Here is a 22,797-nt window from a genome sequence, read left to right on the forward strand (position 1 = left end):
CGGCTCAGCCCTGGGAAACTGTGATGTCATTTTCAGTCGACAGCAAGTGGCAAAATGGCCGCCCCACGAGGGAAATAAAAAGATTTTCCTGCTCAATTTTCATAAATGCAGTATTAATCAGAATGCTGTTTTTAGACTTAGAAAATATTATCGTGAAGAAATATTGGGTTTTGAGTCTCCGTGAAGTTTTTGCTGTTGTTCATGGTGCTGTAAAGCTGTTTCATCCTAACTCAATATCTGGCCAGATCCTTGTATGCCAACAAACAAAAACATCAGAATTGATTACGCTGGCCCTGTATGTAATATTTTTGTCCTACTCCAAAAGTTTTGTTGACTAATAAAATGAATCTCTCTTGGATTCAAATCAGTGATGGACCAACTTGTGAATGATGTTCCCAATTATGGTCCAGCGCCACATGTAGACATTCACGATAACATTAGTCAGATATAGTTTTCTTCTTATTAAAATATCTAAATTAGCTTTTAATGCAAAAAAACATTGTAAGGAGAACTGAAATTGAAACGGCATTTTGAGATTCTCATATTGGAAGTATGTCTCTCTGCCAATTTGTCAGAACTTGTTTTTCCATTAGAATCCTTGCCCTTGGTGATGTTTAGAATTCCAAAGTGAAATTGCAGAATCAAACGGAATGAACAGGCAACAGCAACCAATGTTTGCCCTTGGTGCATATAGTTAATATTTACCCCCCAAAATGAACAAAAACAACAACAAAAAATGCTCCTGTGCTACACTGGAGTAAAAGTTGCCCTGTGAACACCCCCAATGATTTTGTAATATGCATATAACATAATAATAATATAAGTTTGTTGGAGTGAAATTTTATTTATGTATGTATTTGCGTGTTTTTTTTTTTTTGTATTCTGCGCTGTTTTCCATCCATGTGCATGGACATGCCAGTGTTTGCGTCTTTGTCTTGCTACATTGGCCGTGTGAACACGAGCACGTGTGTGTGTGCGTGTGTGTGTGTGTAAGTGCACCCAGGACGACTGGGGTCACGACCCCATTGTCTGTCCCCTAGCTCGGCGAGGACGGCAAAGCCCCACTCGGTGACCCACATTCGTTGAGGGATTACCAGCGCAGCCAAGCCGCCTCTGGCCTCAAAGGTGCTTGCGGTTCTGTTGTGTCTGTGTGGGGGTGGGGGGGGGGGTGTCAGAGCGGCGAAACAATTTGAGGGTGGAAGTGAACTCTGCTCCCACTAGTCTGTGGAAAACTTCATATTGCAACCCCCCCCCCCCTACCTTACAGTTCTCCAATTGCGATGTTTCAAAATGATCATTTTTTTCTCATACATTTATGATCAATGAGAGAGTTGACAGAGCTCATTAGTCATAATTTGCTGACCGCATTTCATCTGGACAAGAAAATTGGAAACAAACTGTAACCGTGATGAAGACCAAGTCATCAGGGCTTCATTCGAGGACTTGCGGAGGGGGGGGGGGGCTCTTGAGAGGAATGAATTAGCAGGAGACAGCCGCAGATGTGTACTCCTTTGTCTTGTCTTTCAGCTCACGCTGATAACATGATATGGATCAGATGAAAACAGGCACAAGAGGAGTAGTTACTTTTTTGAAGCAGTCCAAAAAAAAGCGGGGGGGGGGGGGGGTGAGCGAAAAGTAATGATCAGAAGAGACGGGTGATCAGCTCCCCATTAAAATCTCTCCCAGAAAGAAATTAAAAGACATGGCGCCCGTCGGCGTGGTTGCCGAGCAAAATGAGCTCCGAGTTCTGCCGTCTGTCTCCCCCCCCCCCCCCCCCTTTTTCGAAAGACATTGTCTTAAAAGGTCTCCACTTTCTCCCTGCGGAATTGGACACGCTGAGAAAGGGGCCACGTCGCTCCGAGTGCATATTTTGTTGAGTGTCAATCCAACATGCCAGCAAGTCCCATGGATCACCGATGACATTCTTCCTAAGTCGCCCCCCCCCCCCCATGATTAAAACCAAACGCATTTGCCGCACCTAAAGAAGGATGTTTTGATTTTTCTGCCGCGGGACCGCTGGGTTCATCGCGTGAGAGGGTGAGGTGAGTTCGTGAGAGAAAGCGGGGGGGGGGGGGGCGGAGCGGGTCACCGCAGCTGGGGGTTTGTGGCTCTTCCTGAGTGACTGCCACTGTGGAGTACCTGACCAGAATTATCTCATCAAAGGGGGGCAGTGGCCAGAAAAGATGGCCTACATCCAATGTGCCACGCTACAGGCACAAGTTCTAAAACCTCCTTCAAAATAAGACCTTAAAGGCCTTGAAGTCTTTTTGCGACCCCCCCCCCCTCCTCAAATGGCAGCTTTTATGGCCTCAGGAGACAATTTGGCATACATTTACCGAGGGGCACATCAATGGCGGTGAAGGTCCTTGACGTCACTTCGCACGTTTGACCTCCTTCTCTCATTTCTCACCACCTCAAGAGTGAAAAACAAACACGTGAGGCCTGTCGCTGGTATTCAGATTCAAATCGCAATTGGCGGAAGAGGGGGAATCTGAGTCAAGGTAACGGTGATGGTGGAGGGGGGGGGGGGGGTTTGAGTTGAAGAGGGCAATAGCTTCTTAAAAAAGCATTATGTCACTGAAGAATGTGCGCACGGCTCAAAGTTTAAGGGGCCGCGGCTTGAAGCAGAGAAAGAGCGTTTTGTTGGTGCAGATCGGGCTGCCTGGCGGGCTGATGGAGGGGCTATACAGCCATTACCCGCCCCCCCCAACCCCCCGGGACTGGTTCTTCATGCTTTATGACTCAGTTTGACTTCCACTCTCCGGGTGTAAACAGTTGCAATGGGGTCCTTTTGTGTTAAAAGTTTACTCTCTTCCTGAGGAAACACTTGCGCCTTGCTGACATCGCAGCCCTCCACCAAATGGCTCGGTGCCACGCCCTCTCCATCTGAAACTTTGGCTGGCGTTGCTTTCTAATTCCCCCTTTTTTTTTGGCTTTGGCTTTCCTGGGCCCCATTGCAAATCGACCCGCCCGACAATGGCCGCTCGCACATTGTCGGCCACCGAGCCGGGCTTTTTCGTTTTGGCGGATTCCATCGGACTTCACGGATCGATGGATAAGTCAAAATAAACATGGGGAGGAGGAAGGGGGGTTGGCTGAATAAAGCGCCTGGTGCCACAGAGGCTAGCTTGGCTCCGTGATTGGCCTTAAAGAGGAAGGAAGTCGTCTTTTTTGGTTTATCAGGGTTTTCCCAGTTGCCTTGGCAGCTTGTTCAGTGGTTCACTTGCATGCGATTTATTCATGAGCTTGATGGGGCCTCCTTTTCAGAGCACGCGGAAGGAATATGCGCTCATTTTAGGCTTGGGGGGGGGGGGCAAAGTGTAGCGGGGGGGACTCTGGATATTCAAAATTAACACCCTCACGAGTCAATCCCGCTCCTCTGTTTAGTTTTTTTTCTCGGCTCGCAATTTTACCTCGTCCCGCCCCCAGTCTAAAAGGCCCCCACATAAACAAGCTCTCCATGTTGTATCGAGAAAAAAAAAGATTCTCAGGGATCGGCTTTTTTTTTTCTTTTTTTGTAGCAGAGCGTCTGCAAGATTTCATGACATCACAGATGGAAACATTTTTCAGCATGTGAGTCATTTCCAATGCGGTGGCATTTCTTTTTTTTTCTCCCCCCCCCCCAGCCCCGACTGCTGAGTCCATCTTAAACGTTTCCACTTGTTTCTGTCCGTTTCTCTTGATTCCAAAAGGTGCAAATTTCTTTGTGTTTATAACGGCGTGTCCGTGGGTGTGAACTGCTGGCATGTGTCTTAACGCTTTCCTGTCATCAAAGCAACGTAAACGACGCCAGAAAGGCTCTCCGATCATTCTTTAGTCAAAAGGTACCGAACCGACTCCCAGGAATGGTGTTGCGTGTTGCCACCAAGACCCAAATACATGCCGGTGGCCATCTCGGAATTTATTTTTTACGTTCATGTGGGCGCCTCGGAGTGCGAGAGAGTGACACGAGACCAGCTTTGTTATCAAAGAAACTTGTTTGGCTTTCACACGGGCGTCAAGTGGCATCCAGAAGCCAGAAAAGTGAGGGTGGGCGTGGGGGGAGAAGCACTTTGTTGATCCAAAAGTGTGTTGCTTTGTCGCAGCTGTCACCCGGGACGTGTCGTTTTGTCGAAACGTGCGGTGACGCCGGGTGATCCGAAATCGGCGGCGGCAGAAAACATGTTCGGGATCACAGAGATGTTCAAAGAAATCGGTGTTCCATCCGAGGAAAAACCTCCTTCATCAAACCGCTGCCACGGGAAACGTCTGCAACGGTGGGATGGCCAAGGAGATGAAAAAACAATGTTTGATGCGTTCACATGTGAAGCTGCAATCATTCGAATGTATTTTTATTTTTTTTGCCTTTCGTGGGTTAGTGACGGGAGGAGGATTTTCCGGTAGGATTCCTTATCTGCGTTTTTGCGCCATTCATTTGTCAGTTGTGAAACTGTCAGGGTTCAATTCTTGTCATCCTAAAATACTTTTAATTTGTGAAAGGTTGATTTACATGACAGGGTACATCTCGGGATTTATCATACACACGATAGGTCAGGATTCCTCACTTGTGGGGACTTCCCCGAGGATTTCACTTTTGGTCACATTTGGCAGCGAAAGTACCTTGAAATTCTCCTGACGTCAAATTCAGACATACCAAAAATGGCCAAATCGCTACAAATGAGAACACCAAATGGCATCGGACTGCTGAGGAGCGACCTGTCTCTGTTCCGCCCCGCGTTAGCTCAAATGAAGATGGCGCATAATTGCGTGACGACGAAGGCACCGTGTTGTACCCGTTCCCGCTAATTGTATTTGTCAAAGCATTCTCGACTTGGTATTCTGCCCGGTTGTCTCCAGAGGTGCATCCATCCTCTCTGCGCGCACCGCCTGCTTTCCTGAACATTAATTTTCTTGCCCAGTCTCTGAATCTGCTTATAGAAAGTGATTTAACTGACCTTCCCGTCTGAAGGAAACTGGCGTCATTCCTCACCTTGGAATGTGCTATTGGCTTTGATTTTTAAAAAAGGAAAAGTAACTTTTCAAAATAAACCAACCATAATGTTAAGATGAGTGCATATGCTGTGGGTTTAAAAAAAAAATGACATCACTTCCTGATTGTCACAGGATTTTTTTTAAGGGGTTGCTTATTTAGCCGGTGGTGGTTTGCAATGCGTGTTCAATGTCATTCCTTTTTATATTGAGGTAAAAGGTCAAATTCTCCAGAAATTATCCTGATGTGTGTGTGCATGTGTCAAAGGGGGGAAGCCCTTCTGTTTGCTCGTCTGCGGTTTTCGGGAGTATCTGGTGACTTGGGAGTATTTGCCCACAGCGACGTAGCTCGCCGTCTCTAAAGAGACTTGTATCCCCTACCGTGGGATTGATGAATTTTCAGGGCAATTGGGAGAGCTTTTGCTCATAACTTTTGGTGATGCAGACTGTTGGCGAGTGTTTCAGGTTGAGTCGGGAAGTGTATGTATTTAGTTTTCAGGATTGCTTACACTGTAGCGGCAAGAGGACAGACAAAAATCCAGACAAGTATGTGCTAGGTTTACTCTACTGGCTTTGCGTGAGTTTGCTTGCGTGCATGTGCTGGTGTTAGGCCAGTTTCTTTCCTTTTAACGAAGTAGGACTGATTCTTGACCTTTTTTTTTCCCTTTTTCATCGAACGTCCTCCTCTTTACGCCTTCGCGTAACTAGGGTCTTCCTCAGTATATCAACACAAGACTCAAACCATCCGTCCTGTGTCTTCAGCAGTGTGTTTTGGGTGGAAAAAAAAAATCCAGCACAAACTGTGGTCACTCATGTGGAACCTCCTGAAGCTACAGAACATGAATAATGCATCAGCGTGCAGAGTCCTAATGTATTTTTTTTTTTAATACTCCTACGAACCTGTGTGGTCACACACACATTAGCTATGCATCCCTAGAGCAGTGCTTCTTTCATGTACAAAAAGGGCAGCCGGTGGACTTTACCTGCCGTATTTTACGCACCATTATGCCCACCGTAATTATAGGCGCAATGTCATTGAATGAGAGTATTTTAAAATGGAGTGGGAAAAAATCTTAACAAAAGGCGCACGAGAGTGCTAATTTGATAGATTTAGCGCTGTTATGCTAGGTTCAAACTGGTGGAAAATGTCGATTAGCTTGCTTTTGTTTGCAGCGCAATTATACGTGGGCTGCTTCGAGCAGAGGAATCGATCCTCCGATTAAAAAAAAAAAAGTCTGAACATCGCTCATCTATCTGGTTAACGACAGTTGCGCTATTGTTTTGGCTAATGCTAAATGCTATCATGGTTGACAGCTCAACAGCCGCGAACGGATCAATACGCTCATGATTATCCAACCGTTTTTGCTCGGCGCAAAAAAAAAAAATCAGGTCACTTTGGATCCCATGATTCTTAGACACAAAAGCAGGAAGTGGTTTGGAAAAATGCTTGTCATAATTTTGCTCAACAACATGAAGGCATCAGATTTCTTTGTGCCTGTGACATGGAGGGATTCATCTCCATTTGAATCTCTTCCAGCCTTGACGAGCTACCTTACGGGCGTCTGTTTTCGGTTGAAGGCTGAGTGAATTTACTCGTGTGCGGAGCAGAGGCGATTCATTATTCACTAAATTGCATTCAATGTGGAGGATGGAGCGAGACCAAATGAGCCTCAAAGCCGGCGGTGTCCTTTTCTGGATGCTCATAAGCTTTTTGGAGGGACTGTGCGACGGCTTTTGGGAAAGACAATACACATTGCTTTAAAAAAAAAAAAAGCGGAGGCAAAGAGACCTGAGAACTCCGCCGCCATTTGACTTAGCCATAGCATCACTGAAGCCGCTTCATGTGCTGTGCCTATTCCATTTTAAATCACTCGACCTAAATAAATCAGAACCTCTCCTGCAGCTGCAGGAATTCCTCTTAATCCCCCCCCCCCCACCCCCTTTGGGTTCAGTATTTGAATTTGATGCCGACCCACAAGTGCACGGTTTGATGAATTGTTTCCCCTTTGTTGATATTAGCGATATGATTGCGTGTCTCCACCGTAGCGACGATATCAAGAGTTTCTTTGGCGCATTTTACAGGCGTTTTAATGTATTTCATGCCAGTTTTATGCGGCGCAAGCAATGCCAGTGCCATGCATCATTTTTCATACAACATCTAGAATTATGGGTGATTTGGGAAATGGATCGCACACAACACTGTTGCGAAAAAGAATGTATGGATTGTACACTTTATTTTGTATTTTTTTATTTTCATTTTTTTTTCCCGACTATCAAAGCGTGACCACGCATGACTGGCCGCCTTTGGGATGAATGAGAACTAATAATGTTGGCACTTTCATCCGAAGTCGGTGACCCCTGACCACACAAATGCTGGACGGGTGGAAAAATACTCCCCCAGACAACATACTTCAAATTCTTGTCGAACATTTTCCCTGGAGAATGGAAGCAGGGGAAGCGGCAAAAGAGAGGCCAGCTCATATTTTCCATTTTTGTATCTCCCCCCCCCTCATGTAGCTGCTGCATGGTGGTAACCCCGAGAACGTCGGGTCATGAATGCATTTTTTTTTTTGTCCTTCTTCTCGGCCTAATTAATTATCGAAGCTTGGTTAGCACTCTTAACAACTTTGATTCATCGTTGACGTCCTGCAGGCGCTCATCGAACACTGAAGCACCGTCGCTCTCTCAAAGGTTCAACTCTGGTAACTTTTTGTAAATGATTGTCTGCTCACGTTAGCCAACACGACCTTATCAAGGCCATAGGTGTCACACTGTTGCTCCCTATCAGTCTGTTATTGCATGGATGGATTTGTGCGCAAATGTATGTCAAAGTCGTGTCGGCGGGAAGGAAGGTGGGGCTTGCGGTGGGGGGACCTTGACTGCAAAGGTCTTCTCTTGCACAGCTGCTCTCTTTCGACTGCTGGAACGCAGGCGGCCACCCACGGCAGTTTTGCAGATGTGTTTACTTCTTCCTCCTTCTCTGTCATGGCGACGTTTATTAGTCTGTGGAAATTCATGCGCTTTATTCAACATCTCACCGGGCCTCGTTTTCATATTGGGTTGCCGCGAGCCCGCATGCGATCCCATTGTCTCGACGCCGTGTCTACGATCCTTTTACGGAAACCTTTTAGCTCTGCGTAATAGCGCCATTTGTTTTTGCACTTTCAGAGAGATGTCAAAATGACCCATTGGGTGTTTTTAAAAAAAATTTGCTTCTTAAAAAAAACAATGCCCCAAAACATGCCATCTCCAAATAGAACCTTGTGACCCAAACGACCATGACACTTGAGCTGTTTTAATGCACAATGGCCGTCATTCAAGCCCCCCACCCCCACCCAGTGAGCACTACGTGTGTAAAATCACAGTAACTTGGTAAAAATGGTTATTTTTCAAAATCATGCCGTCCCGTGAGGAGACAGACCAGTAGCCTTGATTTCAGTTTCACCGTACACCGTACCTCACCCAATCACTCTCCCATCAATCCCCCCGCCCTTCGAAGTTGAAGTGAAAGTTTGATGGACTTGGACATTGGCGGTCAACAATTACGTAACGGGGAAAGAAAGTGCGTCATGGTTTTTGAAAGTGTTGAATGGCTCGAATGGTCATGCGGTGACCTGATGGAAGAACATTTGTGGCAGCAATTTAGCACATGGGTGCTTCCGCTGCAGGGTTTATTGTATCTGTCACGCACGGCTGCGACGCCCCCCCCCCCCTCCCCACACACACACATACACACACACACCTCCCTTCTTGTGTTTTCGGGCTGACCGGCTCCGCCGCAAACTTACTCGCTTCCAACAATAGAGCACAAAAATGAATCGGTGGGCAGACGCAGAGAAAGGAGACGGGGGGGTGGGGGAGGGGGCGGGGGGTTTCAACAGGAGAAATTAACGGGGTGACAAAGTGAGCCGAGGCCAGAGAGTGACAAACCGAGTGTTAGAGTCGCAACGCTGCCGAGCGTGGGCCCAGTGGACGAAGCTGTGGCTCGAGCTGTGACCCAAACATAAACAGTTGACTCAAGACACAAGGGGGCTTGGGGATGGGGGGGGGGGGGAGCCAACGTGTGACCCTCGGTGACAGACAGTATCAAGATGGAGGCTGTCACGCCACAGTAGGTCTACGAGCACAAGCACATTGGTGAACCCTCCCAAGTCCACAGAGACTCATTCCGTTCCTGAGCAGAACGTCGAGATAAGCGGGGCCTGACTGAGCGTATAAATATGTATGCGCTGTATATACACACGTGTGTGTGTGTGTGTGTGTGTGTGTGTGTGTAAGTGAGACAGTGTTTGAATAAAGCCACAGCCTAGCGCAAGCTAATAGCGGCTTTAGCAACCGTGGTCAGCACTGACCAGTTGGTTTCCAGACCACATTCTTTGCCAGAATTTCTCTCTCTAAGCTTTTTCTCTGACTCGTTCAAGCCACTGTGACACCGTCACCCGGATTTATGAACTGGAAAGGAGTTGGCGTAATAAGCGGAACATCAATACAGTTTGCGAGCAAAGTGACAATGAAACAATGGGAGATGTTACCACAACAAAGAGAAGTTGGTGGAAAGTGTTGAATTAAAGAACCTAGCTGTGGGATGTTAGCTCATTCACTCCCAAAGACGTTTTTAAACGTCTTTTCAGGCTTTTTCAGAACATTGGCTGGTACTGAATGAGTTAAAATGCCGCTCGGTTTTTTTTTTTTTTGGGGGGGGGGGGGTTAGCATTTCCCAAGGGGGTTAGTAAAGCTGGAACACACTGTACGTTTGTGTACTTTCCCACAGAATTCAGGATTTGACCGGAAGGTTGAGTCGTCGCCTTTAACAGGATGTGACTAAGACAACAGCAACCCCTCATTTAATCAAAGCCGTTCGACATTTAAAAATAAGTCAAAAAGCCATTTTGTCATTCATATTTTTCCATTGAAGGTCATACCGATTCCCCCCCGAACCTCATCGAGAATTAGCGCTCAAAATAAAATCGGATGCTCATAAAATATTTGTTTTAAGACCAACGAAAGCGATATTTACTTGGGTTTTATTGGCGCTAAACCGCCAGTCGTTTTGCTGATTATAATAACAGAAAATAAAGGCGCTTGACTCTTTTAGCCGCTCTAATCAGCAGAGTCGGGCTGCTTTTTACGGCTTTTATCCCTCAATCGCACACGAGATCCGTGGGAGGTATGAGCAAACAGCGTGGGGTCAAGCGGTGCTAGGGAAAAATTAGTTTGAGAGGAAAAAGCGAGGTGTGGACTTTGCCCTTATTGTTCACTCTTTCAAAGGATATCCGCTGAGAAAGGAAATGAAGGGTGTGTGGCGGGATGGCGTGACAAGACAGCCGGAGTGTGGAATGGCACGGTAGAGGCGGGACCTGCCACATCAAGAGCCCCGACCCGCAAAGCAAGTCGAAGCGCTCTCATATTAATTAGATATGCACGTCATTGGCTTTGTTCAGAATCTGTCCCTTCACATCCCTGGTACGGCGCTGGCGGCGAAATAACCCCGGAACGACGGACAAATGTTATTCCTCCACATCTCCGTTGTCTCATTGAGTGAAGCTGGCAACCTCCAAGAGCGGAAAGGAATTGGGGGGGGGGGGGGAATAAGACTGTAAGGTGGACCCCCCTAGACCCCCCCCCCCCCCCCCCCCCCCATAAACACAATCCCTTTTGCTTTAGTAACCTCCCGGCTTTTCCCACTGCCAACCCCTTTCGCTGGCCCATCACTCACTGCGCCGGAAAATCCGAATCTCTTCAGTCAAGGATCAAAGCTCAAAGCTCAGCCCAGCCACCGTGTGAGAAGTCACATTCTTTGGCTGATCTGCAGAGACCTGCCATGCAGCTTGACAGCAGAAAAAGGCTGCAAGCGTTTGTCCGGGGGGAGAAAATACATCTTCCTTTTTTTTTCTTTTTTTGCTGGCTTTCTGCACCCCAAGAACAACCCTGGCCCCCATTTTAAGATTCCTTTTATACCATTAAGTGCGCATGCACAGACCAAGGGATATGCGGATGATGGGCTGGATGTGTGGGACCAGTCCTGGGATTATCTCGGATAGGATCACTCGGAATGAAGCGAATTTAACTTGACCTCTCGGGGCATGAGAGGAAATGGAATGTGGAAAAAGAAGTGAATTGACAGGAATTGGCAACGCTGAACGTTGATGTTCCGTGACGGTAGCAGGGGGAGGTACCCGCTTCAATTTATGAAGTCCTAAGCGGATCGCGACCAGACGTTAGTAGATTCCAGTAAATCAGAAGGAAGAGGAGAAACAAATTGCAACCCATTTTCAAACCGTGGACAGGACGGATGTTTTGTTAAAGGCTTTTCTTCTGCTTCAAGGATATCGGGCAAGACGCCAATAAAAGTCACTTTGGCTTTCGCTAAGTTTTCTGTATTCGTTTTGGCCAACAAGCTGCTAAAAATAGACATGGCGCTCTTTTCCCCTCCAATGGCTCAGTGTTTCCATCACACTGTTGCGGGACTTTCCAGAAAACTTTGAAATGTCAACAGGAGGTTAAAATGAAACTCAGGTATGCTCCCGCAGTTGTCTAGGAGGAATAAATTGATGCTCTCAACATGAAAATGTGTTTCAAAAACATGTATGGAGCATTTTTTCTGCACTATAAGGCGGACCTTCAATGAATGGCCTATTTTGAAATCTGCTTTCATATATAGGGCGCACTGCACTACTAAGGCGCATAGAATAGAAACTACAATTGTGGCTGTAGTTGCGCAATGCCTCCACTAGATGGAGCTACACAAATGGAATACAATACAATACAATACATTATTGCTTCAGTTTTATGGAGCCTTCACAACGGCTACGTCCAAGAACTCAGAATATGAATCCATGTGTACCATGAAACATGACACAAAGTCCATAAAAAATACAAAGTTTAGTCCAACCTGTCAGAACTGGTCACAAACACGGATATGACACCTATAAAAAAAACATCCACAAGGGGCTAAATATCCTTCGTCTCGCTTGGCTCCTTCTTCCTTCGCTTAGTTGGCTTTTAAGAAAATCGAATGCTTTTAGGAGTACCTTATAGTGCGGAAAATACGGTCATTGATGTGAATGTGCGAGAATTCTACAGATCGGATTTTTTTTTGTATACGTTTCTACATCCCCGTTTTAAATTTTTATGCAAATTAGAAATACTTGTTTTTATTGCATTAGCTGTATGAGTGCTTGGAGAGTGAACCCATACGGTGTATAAGGTTAGGCGATTTGTGCCTCCTTCGAAATAGCAGAGCGCTAGCAGGTCTGTCTTCTGGGAGGCGGGTCGGAGAACGTTCCCACAGAGCCTTATTAGACACCGCGCTTGTGAGGAGAACGAGGCAGCAAAGCCACGTGGCAGTGGAGGTGGGTTAGCGACGTTAGCCGAGGAAGAAACGCAAGGTGGGAGCTTTTGTCGGGGAATCAGAAAATGATGTGCAAACCGCCGCAGTCTGGTGGACCGGGAAAGTTTGAACAGTCATGTGGGACAATGCGAGAGAAGACAAATGGCTCAAAATAGACCGTTGAGCCTTTGACACTTTGCTTGTTATACGCAAGCGAGCCCACCATGGAAGGCCTTAGTCATGACCGGTGCTCAATTGGTCTCAATTTCATGATTTAGCTCCTTAGTGACTATACGCTGTTTTTCACTCTGACACAATTTCTCCGTCTCCTGCTCCTCGTTCTTTTCTTTGTTGTTGTTGTCGTCGTCGTGTTCCATTTTTCAGAATTCGTTCCAAGTGATTTTCAATTCACAATGACGTCATACTCCATTAAGAAATGATGCCTTAAAAAAAACTAATAGAAAAAAAAATCACAATTCCATTAGCATCTTGTGACAGCCGTAATCCCAACGGCTAATTTCATTATATGCCAGTTGCCTTTTGGCAAAAAAAAAAAACCTGCAAAATGGGATCCAAACGCACATTTCTAGTGAGAAATTAAGACGACTCCCACGCTGACGATGATTCAGAAATAAGCCTCTGGATTCAACAGTGTCCCGGCGAGCTCGTTCAAGAGCAGCGAATCCGACGTATGAATACGATGTGACGAAAAATCGGCAACGAATGGCCGAAAGAAGTGATAAATGAGCACATTCAGCTCTTCCACAACCCTTTCAGTGATCACCTAATCAGGTTATAGACGTAAAAGATAACACTGGAAAGGAGCAAAATTGGCGACTCCCCCCTCCCTAATATTATAAATTAAATCAACCGTACTTTGAGCATTTACTCTCCTTGTCCAGGCATCTTTTTTTTTCCTGTAGTCTGACCTTGTCTGAAATCCTTTGGGCCATTGTCAATCTAATCTCAGCCAGCTTTATTTGCGCGAGCATTTGTATAGCCCTCTGTCAAAGCTTAAGTTGACTTAATGCTGCTGAGAGCCATGCCACTTGGCTGCCTTTGATCCTCGGCGAGAGCGGCCGCGTGGTTGAGACACCCAAAGACCGCGCCGCCATCCCGGCGGGGTTGTCTTAGTTTCTGCATGTCCATCTTTTTAGTCATCACACTCTGCGGCAGCGCACGTGAAAAGCTCCCGTTGGATTTTGGTTTCCATTTTCCCGACTTTCTGAGCGATGACGTAACCGCTCTCACATGTTGTTAATACCACGTCTCGGCTGTCTGTGCGGTTGGACAGTTTTCATGACATAAGCAGACAGTGACGGGAGGGCGAGGGTGGGGGGGGGGGGGGTCTATAATTTCACACCGCTTGATTTTTTTTTTGACTTCCTGTTTCCATCTGTCGACAGAACTTGGCTCTGGGGCGTTGAAGGAATGCCCTGTTTTTATGTTCCTATTTTCCGGTGTGTATGTGGCTTTTTGGTTATTTATTTTTATTTTTTTCAAGATGATTTCCAATCAGCCACACCACCAGTGACACTTTTCCCAAAAGAGAACATAACAGACTTAGACTGGTCGTCTATTTTCTCCGCCTGCTGCCAGGACTTACTGAGTCACGTGTCACAGCCAGGGTCTTCCATTTTCTATGTGGGTCTCTAATGGAAGTAGCAGAACTGGAGTTAAGACCGTTACCCCTTGCCGTCATCTCAAATTACCTTCAAGTCTGAGCGCCGGAGCGCACTTTCTCTATATTTATCTGCATTCACGTCTTGTTGCCTCTCAGACACCTAGAATGTGTTTTTTTTTTTCAATTTCCGCTGCACACTGTATTCGTTTTTAATCGCTAAGTTCACGTGATTAGCACGTTGAGCAAGAGCGAGGAATAATGTACATTTTGTCACTGTCCAATGACTGCTGAAGTCGTCGTTTCACATCCCCTCTGCATTGGTGCTCTGGTCCCTTTTTTTTTTTTTTTCACGGCTTAGGTTAGCTGCGTGCTAATGACGTAATGATGCACGCCCCGCATCCCCGCTTTGTAATCGTATCGGCCGTGGATGAATGTGAAGAAAGAACACACGGAGACCCATCAACAAGCTTTTAGGTGGTCCCATTAAGCAATGCGGATGGGATCGCGAGTCTTGCCAGACGACGCTTCTCATCGCCTTTTAAATGAGTCAAGTGTATCTTCTTCCTTTGCACATATCAAGTCGCATACCTACAAGACGCTGGGCTTGTTTTTCACGAGGCTTTTATCCCTGCGTCCTGATAGAGAAGTCTGATGCTGTGTGTGTATGTGTGTGTGTGTGTGTGTGTGTGTATTTATATGTATCCGCTGGCACCCGCTGCCGTGTATGTTTTGACTGTGTGGTCAGTTTTTTGCTTGTGTGTGGGGTTCTTTTTCTCCCCCCCATGACCACAGGACATCCATCAATACATTTCCATGCATGTGTGTGTGTGTGTGTGTGTGTGTGTGTGTGTGTGTGTGTGTGTGTGTGTGTGTGTGTGTGTGTGTGTGTGTGTGTGTGTGTGTGTGGCCAGACTTGGATACAAGATGAATTTGGTAAGCGTGCATGTGTAAATACATGTCCGCAAAGGAGGGGCGGGTTGTTGCCTCCCATTTTAGTCTGTCTCACCCCCCTCCCCCCTTCACATAAATCCAAGGCTTCTCCTTTTGCAGCGGGACGGGGTCAAAGGTCTGGTCAGGAAACATTCCGGCATTCTTGCGCAGTCTAAATTGGAGTCAAGGCAGCCTCGCCTCTGAGATCAAGAGGCGGCAGGATGACCAGAAAAGGGGCCATAGCCATCCGAATCTTTTCGGTATGGCTCCGTCTAAACTGATTCGCCAAGAGAATTTAACGTCTTCCTCACTGATCGTTTCCTTCCCAATGTTTGATTGGAAGTGTTACCGCCGAGTAGGAATAACCCAAAAGCCTTGATAGATTTTTTTTTTAAGGAGTTTTGCCATGGTCCAATGACAATCACCTCTTATCTGAGGCAATAGGGAAGATAATAGCGGAAGAAGTCAAAAAGAAAAAGAATGAGGGGAATTTGCAAATTTTTCCTGTGCAGACCTTGTTGTGTCTCGCCTGTAGGTCACGACCGACCAGCTCGGTACTATCGGTTCTTGTTCCAAACTGTAGCTGCTCTTTAAATGTAACACACTTTAACTCTTTCAGGGACAGCGGTTCCTACAGTGGACCTCTTCTCACGTTATCGGGCTTTCGGGGTGCATGAAAGGGTTAATATGAGCCGCTTTTAAAAAAAATCTTTGTATAGGCAGAATTTTTGACATTGATGAATTGCTCATCAGTCATTTCCTGAACCTTTTTCTCATGTAATTTGGGTTGCTACGCTAACAATGAAGCTGCAGTGTGGACCTTTTGGGGGAGGGGGAGGGGGAGGGGGGCATTTTAAAGATTTAGCTTGTTTTTTTGGTTTGATCTATTTTTCATGCACATGCTGACGTAATCCATGGATCGCTCTAGGAGGATTGGATCAACCCAGGGCGTGCAGTGCCTCGCACGATACCAGTATTACTTTGTTGAAATTGATAAAACCGACATCTCCCTCTTTATTTTGGATGACCTGTAGTTCTCCTTTTGCTGATACGTGACCAATAAACCAAATGAATTGTATAGGATAGACCAGGGGTTTCCAATTCATTTTGCCACAGCCCACATTGTCGTTATTGTTTCTCTTGAAGGGCAGTTATGACTGTGAAACCTTATAGAGACGTTAAGAAGAATCGTTTCTTCAACTCTTTAAGTTAGTTTGCTCACAAGGAAAGACATTGCAGCAGGAGTTTGATTGGCTTTCGCGGGCCACATGAAATGATGTGGCGGGCAAGATTTGGGCCCACCCGCCTTGAGTTGGACACCAGTGATATAGAACCTTTCCAGATTTCCATACAACCCCTTGTCGTGTTAAATAGCATCCAAGTAAGCGTTTCATTTTCTTGCTGACTCACCATGATAAGTGCTTTCCGTATCGGATATACTTGATGAGATCCGATTAGCAGACATTCAGTGTCTTAAATGCAAGCTACCTTTTAGTGCTCATTAAAAAGGACTCATAATGGTTCCAACTGAAATGCCTTGACAGGGCAAGCCACTAGAGCATTAAAACTCAGACATTTCAATTCAAATGTTGAAAAAAATGGCAAATATTTGGACAACAAATACGACCAATACTGAGCTTGTATGATCACTCCAAACAAGCCGGCGTTCGCTATGACCGTGACGTTGCTAGCACGACTTATTCGCAATAGTGTTGTCATGCCACAACATATATTATTTCGAATGTGTAAGCAATTAAAATTTACAACAAAACCCCCCAAAAGAGATGATACATCTCGGCAAACAGAAATTAGGTCACTTGGCTCTGCCTCTGTTTGCTAATCTTGGCCAGTTGTTAGGAAATGAGGAGGAATGAGGAATGCTAGCTAACAGGTCATAGTGAGGCTCTGTGCGGTCAGGCTAACTCCCATTTTAACATTCCATATATGTTGGGGCATAAAGATGACATTTTTATTTGACAGCAACCGTATCTATAAAAATATATCTCAACATACTGTCATATTTCACTCTTGCTCAGAGTGCCGTGCAATGAAAGAAATTGCTCTGTAATTGTCTAAACTTGTGATGATTAGACACAATTAATTTCACAGCTTTCCCCAAACGCAGAGCCTGATCTCATTTGATGAGGCGGTGTAAAATGGATGAAAAGTGGCGAGCTCATTGCGAGACATCTGAAATCTGTAACAAAGAGAGTGGAAAGAAAACCGGCTGATGTGGTATTTGGTTCCTTTTCATGTAATTTTACTTGCACTGGCAGGGATGGGTTTTTTTTTTTTGGAGGTTTTTTTTTTGGTGCTTCCCGAAGGATGAATCTGATCTGTTCCATGAGGTTGGTATGTTGCTTGGTAACATGGCTCGGTGGAGTGTTTCATGTCAGGAGGAGTTCATGTACGGGTGCATCAGACTACAGGCTCCACTTGCGAGGCTGTCGAATGTCTAATTTCATGTCAGTAGGGAATTCAAGGACAAATTATGTTGGGGCGTAAAGCTAAAAGTCAAGCCATCATGGATTTTTTTATTTCAATTTTTTAAAAAACATTTGTGGACAGTGCCAAACAAATGAACCATGTTTGAAACTCACGTCCTGCCTTTCGCGCACACAGAAAGTGGCACCTTGGGGAAATGAAGATGAATGACGAGCGCTTTGCTAAGCGGCCCCGCAAGAAGCTTAGGAGATAATGTGGGCGCACACACGCACCGACAACAGCCTCCTACTTGGTTTACACACATTATGCAATGCGCAAGAGCATTTTTGTTCAAATTTATTTATTTTTTTATAAACCTTCCTGTGCCTTGTCTTGCTTGTCAAGTAAAGTAGATGCACTGAGCTTTGTTCCATCGCTCACGCTTGCATTAAACCATTTGCTTCTACAACAGCTTGAAGCTTTAAGTGTTACGAAGCCCCGTCGAGAAAATACGGCACCGATATGAAGCTTATTAGACGGGCAGCTGCAGAGAGCCATAAACAGGAAAGCACTAATGTACTCCCTTGTATCAATGTCGACTTTGCCTTTTTTAAAGAAAATAAATAAATAATTAAAGGGGGGGGGGGCTTGCGTGAGCACACGAGAAAACATCCACGTTCATTTAGGTTGTAATTGCACCGGCTGATTCTTAACTGGAAACCAAACAGGAGGATAGATTAGTGCCAGTAATGAGTCAAAACAAAAGGACAATGAACTCGAGATCCCAATCGGAAAGGCAATGTTGTGTTTCGACTTCAAGCAGATTGGACAGATGCCTGGTTGATGCCATCATAATAATTATTTCCAGTTGCTTTCACTAATTCATTCTTCTAAGTGTCTCTTTGGCACACGATCAGATTCCTTCTTCCTGGGATCAACGGAGTTCTGTTCCAAATCATAAAGCCTCTTTTCTGCTGGACACTGTTGACTCGGCTTGACATATCTTTGCTCATATTTAATTTTTTTCCTTTGACCAGGGGGAAGAATCAGATCGCAGATTCCTCCTCTGTCGCACCGATTCCTGCCGTGTTTTGTCGGTCTTGTTTTTACCGAGCGATGCGTTCAACGCACGCCGTTGTTTTGCCGGAAGTCGTTGTTACACGGATTCCGAGAGACGGGAACATTTCAGCACAAAAACAATAAGCGAGGATCACGTTCAGGCAAAAAGTCAGTCACACTCTAATCAGGCCTGTAACACCCACACACGTGCAGTCATACAAACGCGCACACTCTCGAAAGGGAAACGTTAATCACGTCAGGGGCTTGTTTTACTGAAGGAGCTCCGCTGAGAGAAATTCCTCATTAATATCAACCCGCCTCCTCAGGCCTTTAGTTAGCAAGCTTAGCTTATACACAAATACTCACAAACGCACATTTACAAAGGCATTATAAATTGAAGAGACACCCACCCTTGCATGTACAGTGAAACTCCTCTGCAACGAAACTTACATGGATGAAAATACCCCCTAGTGTGAAAAAAACCTTCATGCAACACCATTCCCACTTTCCTGTCCCCCATACAACGAAAAAAACCCCTGTTGCGTTATACGAAAGCTTTTGCCTCGCGACGAGATTCACTACGACGAAGTCTAATCCAACGGCGACCTCTACTGCTTCGTTTGGAAACGGCAGCAGCAACCACAACACTGGTTTACACATGCACAGTAGTCCAGGAAGTATTATTGTTAGTTTCAGACGTAATGATGTAAGTGAAAGTAAATTCTGATCGTAAATTTCACAATTTCTTTCCCTTTTTTTCTTTCTACACTGACTCTATGGAGTGTCAAATAAGTGTATGCTCATACTTATGCACTATTGGAATAAAAATAAGAGTACACATACGTTTGTGTGTGAGTGTACACATACGTTTGTGTGTGTGTTTTTGTATGTTTACATCTGAGATCAAATTTGCTGCCGTGAAAACCCCCCTGTTGTGAAAAATTTCTTGCTGCAAACATGATTTCGTTGTAGAGGAGTTTCACTGTATTATGTATTGTACGGCCAATCCCGCAGTACTCAACGCCTTCTGCTTGCGTCATATGCACCCATCTCGACTTGGGAAACATTGTCTTTGTGTATGACCTAAAAAAACAAAACATCGGACCGGCAAACCCTTTCATTCACAAGGTGTTTGTGCGGGTTTATTTGGGGAAGTTTTGATTTCCCGTCTGCTGACTGAAGAATTGTTCTTATCTCCCACGACGTCCACTTATTGTCCGCCTGCTGCCATTTACTTTTGATGACATTGAAGCCCCTTGGTATCCTCCGAACTGAGCCAGCCGCACAGTGATCATAACACAAAAACACACACGCGCACGCGGAAGCTCCTGTTCGCAGGAAATTGGAAAGGAAGTGTCTGACGGATAACCCACGGGGATGTGCCAAACTTCACTTCCTGTTTCAATGAGCTATTGTTCTCCAAAGTGGTAAAGAGGCGCGGTAAAGGATGTGCACTTTAAAGGCATCCATGAAGAGCTCACTGCCAAACGGCTATTCGCGATCAGCAGACGCAACCGAACCCGACTAGAAAGCTAATTTTGATTGGCTGTCACATCTGAAGACGACGTGACGCCGCGCAACGCCGATTCCAGATTCGGAATAGCCGTTGGCCAACCGTCGGCCACTCGTGAAAAGTCGTTGCCGAGGCCTCGCGCGCTGCCCGAGAGTTCAGTCGGGTTCGGACGCGATGCAACATGCTAAACCCTCGGGCCCGATTTGAAAAGCGAAGCCGGCAGTCATTGTCGGTTCTGTTTTCTATTGTTATGGGCTGATGGTTTGAAATGGAAGTTTGTATTGGTTTGATTTTGAGGTCAAAACTCGATAACCGCATATATGCAGATTTTTAATCAAATGGACACAATACCAGTGAACAGTTTACAGGCTAGAATGGAAAATTGAAGAATGTTCCCACTGTTCTGCTATGTTGTTGTTTGTCTGACATAGATTCTTATTATTTTTGGGGTGGAGGATTGGATGAAGGGTTCAAATTCTTCCACACGAACTCATCCATGTGTAGGGGCCAGATGAGCGCAGAAAGATACTCGCTTCTTAATTGTGCAAATATTTTCCCATGTTGTTGAACAGGAGCGTTATGACCTGACCACAAGGGTCCGAGCATTCCACAACGGGGTGAGCCTGCGGTGACATCATTCATGTTGCGCAACAATAATTGCTTTAGTGGAAGACGAGGAGTTGCAACAAGGCGAATGAGTACACCTTGTACATGTGTACAAAATTATAGCTGAAGCCTTTTTATAGGGCCGGAGGGTGTGTGTGTGTGTGAGTGTGTGTGTGGGGGGGGTGACCAAGAGTTTTCAAATCCTTTTGATAGTTTGGGAAAACGCCAAACGCGTGGACAAGGCCAGAAACGGGTGGAAATGAGGCGGGATAGCGACCATCTGGCGCCGAGATGCTTTCTCGCATGTGCGCCGAGAGATTCTGTGTTGGTCAAACAGGATTTTGAACTTTGAATCATCCGTGGGCGTTCTTCGGCGCAGCATCGGCGGCTTCTTTCCTTGAGCATTGGATGCTATGCCCAGGAAGGTCCCGCTTCTGTCTTGCCTCGTTCGTTCTCTCCCCTTCAGCCCACACAGACGTTCCTCTGCGGTTTGACACCTGTGTGTGTGTGTGTGTGTGTGTGTGCGCGCTGCTTCCACGTGTTACGTGATCTAAAGAAAATGGTGGGTGGAAGGAAGTGGCAGCACAATGGTTCTTTAACAGACACACGAAGGCACACACACACACACACACACACAGAAAGAACACACACCAGTTTCACACCGTGAAGATAAAATGTCAGGGTTGGTTTGAGGAGACAACTGCAGGTGCCGCTTCTGGCGCAGGGTCCCGCTGAGGTATTGGGGCAGCGGTTGAGAACTGCCAGGCTTAAATGTCAAAACATCTTTTGGGGGGGGGGGGTCCAGAGCTGCGTTTGCAACCAAAACTGTTTACCTTAATGATGACTGTGTAACCTTTGGTTCGCCCGAGATGCACATTTGCTCTCTTTTTGTATGACGGCGAATTTGGCAGCGAACATGAGTCCTGCAATCATGAATAACGTCGGCGTGTGAATAGCGTGACTTGTGCACCCCTTTTCACACTGAGGTTGCTGTTTAGGAGTCGACTAAACATGGCGAGCACATATGTCTAAAGCGCAAGGCTATCAAGGATCCCATTAAAGCTCCCTTGGGCTTTTGTTCCTTTTAATACATGTTAAATGTTTAAAAAAAAAAAAACAAAACACGACAGCTATTTAGTGACATGAATTCCTTGTATTCCACTCTCCCGTTTAAGCGTTGCCTTCGAGGCGAACGATAGACTCTTGCTCATCCGTCAACGCCCGGCGCAGATGTTCCCCAACGCTTAAGATTTATGGGCCGTCTAATTCAAGAGTTCCTCCGGGTTTTTTTTCTTTTTTTTGTGAAAATCAGTCCCCGTTGGGAATGTGCGGTTTGAGATCCGTCGTCGTCAAAAGATGTGTTGAATAGTTGGATTGTTCGAATTTGTTTACTAAGAATAAACAGATTTTTATTTTTTTTTACTGGATTGGCTTGCGTAATTTTCTCACATGAAATCAGTTCAAGGTGCAATCCCGAATGATCAACGGTCAAATTTCCCTCCTTGACGCCTTTCTTCCTTCCCGTGTCCCTTCCTTCCATTCACCCCAAATATCCTCTCATCCTTTTTCTTTTTGTTTCCTGGCACACCTCAAGGTCACTTAACCAAAGTAAATTGTGGGACTTAAACCACTGCAGCTTCTGTATAACTACAGTCGCTTCATCAACAGCCTGCCCAGACTTTTTTTTGGGGGGGGGGGGGGCCCTTTCTTCTTGTTTCAACCACGGAAAAATTTCCCAGGGCCGCAGGCTCCCCTTACTTACCGGTACTTGATTGTCTGAGCGGCCGCCAGCTTAACTTAAAAGCGACTTTCAGACCTGGGGCTTCTGCTAAATATCCTCATCTTGCTTGTAATTGGTAGTCTTGGGATGACTGCAGTAAAAAAAAAAAAAAAAGCTTGTCACTGCCAAGACGGTGTCTCAAAAAGACATTATGGAAATATTTACGGCCAGAAGTTAGTGCTTCATGGGAATTTGAGAAAGTAACTAACTCAGAGTGACAGACCCCTAAAAGGTCCCTGAAGAGATTTAAGTGTTTAAGCTGCTTTGTGGAACATCCTTACATAAGTTAAAAAAAAAAAAAAGACGGTAATTATGCTCATAAACAAACTGCAAATAGCCACCTGTGAGACTTTCTGCCCTTAACCTGTTGTCACACAATGGATCAGTGCTTATCTTCTCATTTTGCGGACAGAAAAAAAAAAAGAAAAGATGACTTTAAAACCCCTGGCGCTGATATTATAATTAAAAGTAATAACCACGTTCTCGAGCCGCGCCGCATCTATATTCCTCAAAGAAACCCGATTATGGCCACGTAATATAGATCGCTTGCACAAGTCTGACAA

At 45.6% G+C, this 22,797-nt stretch overlaps 1 protein-coding gene and 1 long non-coding RNA gene across 2 annotated transcripts in view; both read left to right on the forward strand.

Annotated features, from left to right (window-relative positions):
- Positions 1–22,797, forward strand: part of ext1b (exostosin glycosyltransferase 1b) — an 84,593-nt gene that overhangs the window by 7,065 nt on the left and 54,731 nt on the right. The window lies entirely within an intron of this gene.
- Positions 15,690–21,872, forward strand: LOC127604487 (uncharacterized). The gene is made up of 2 exons (XR_007963341.1): positions 15,690–20,609; positions 20,646–21,872. It is a non-coding gene; the product is annotated as an uncharacterized LOC127604487 (long non-coding RNA).

This window comes from Hippocampus zosterae, chromosome 7 (genome assembly GCF_025434085.1).
Source record: "Hippocampus zosterae strain Florida chromosome 7, ASM2543408v3, whole genome shotgun sequence".
In the NCBI taxonomy this organism is placed as follows: Eukaryota; Metazoa; Chordata; class Actinopteri; order Syngnathiformes; family Syngnathidae; genus Hippocampus; species Hippocampus zosterae.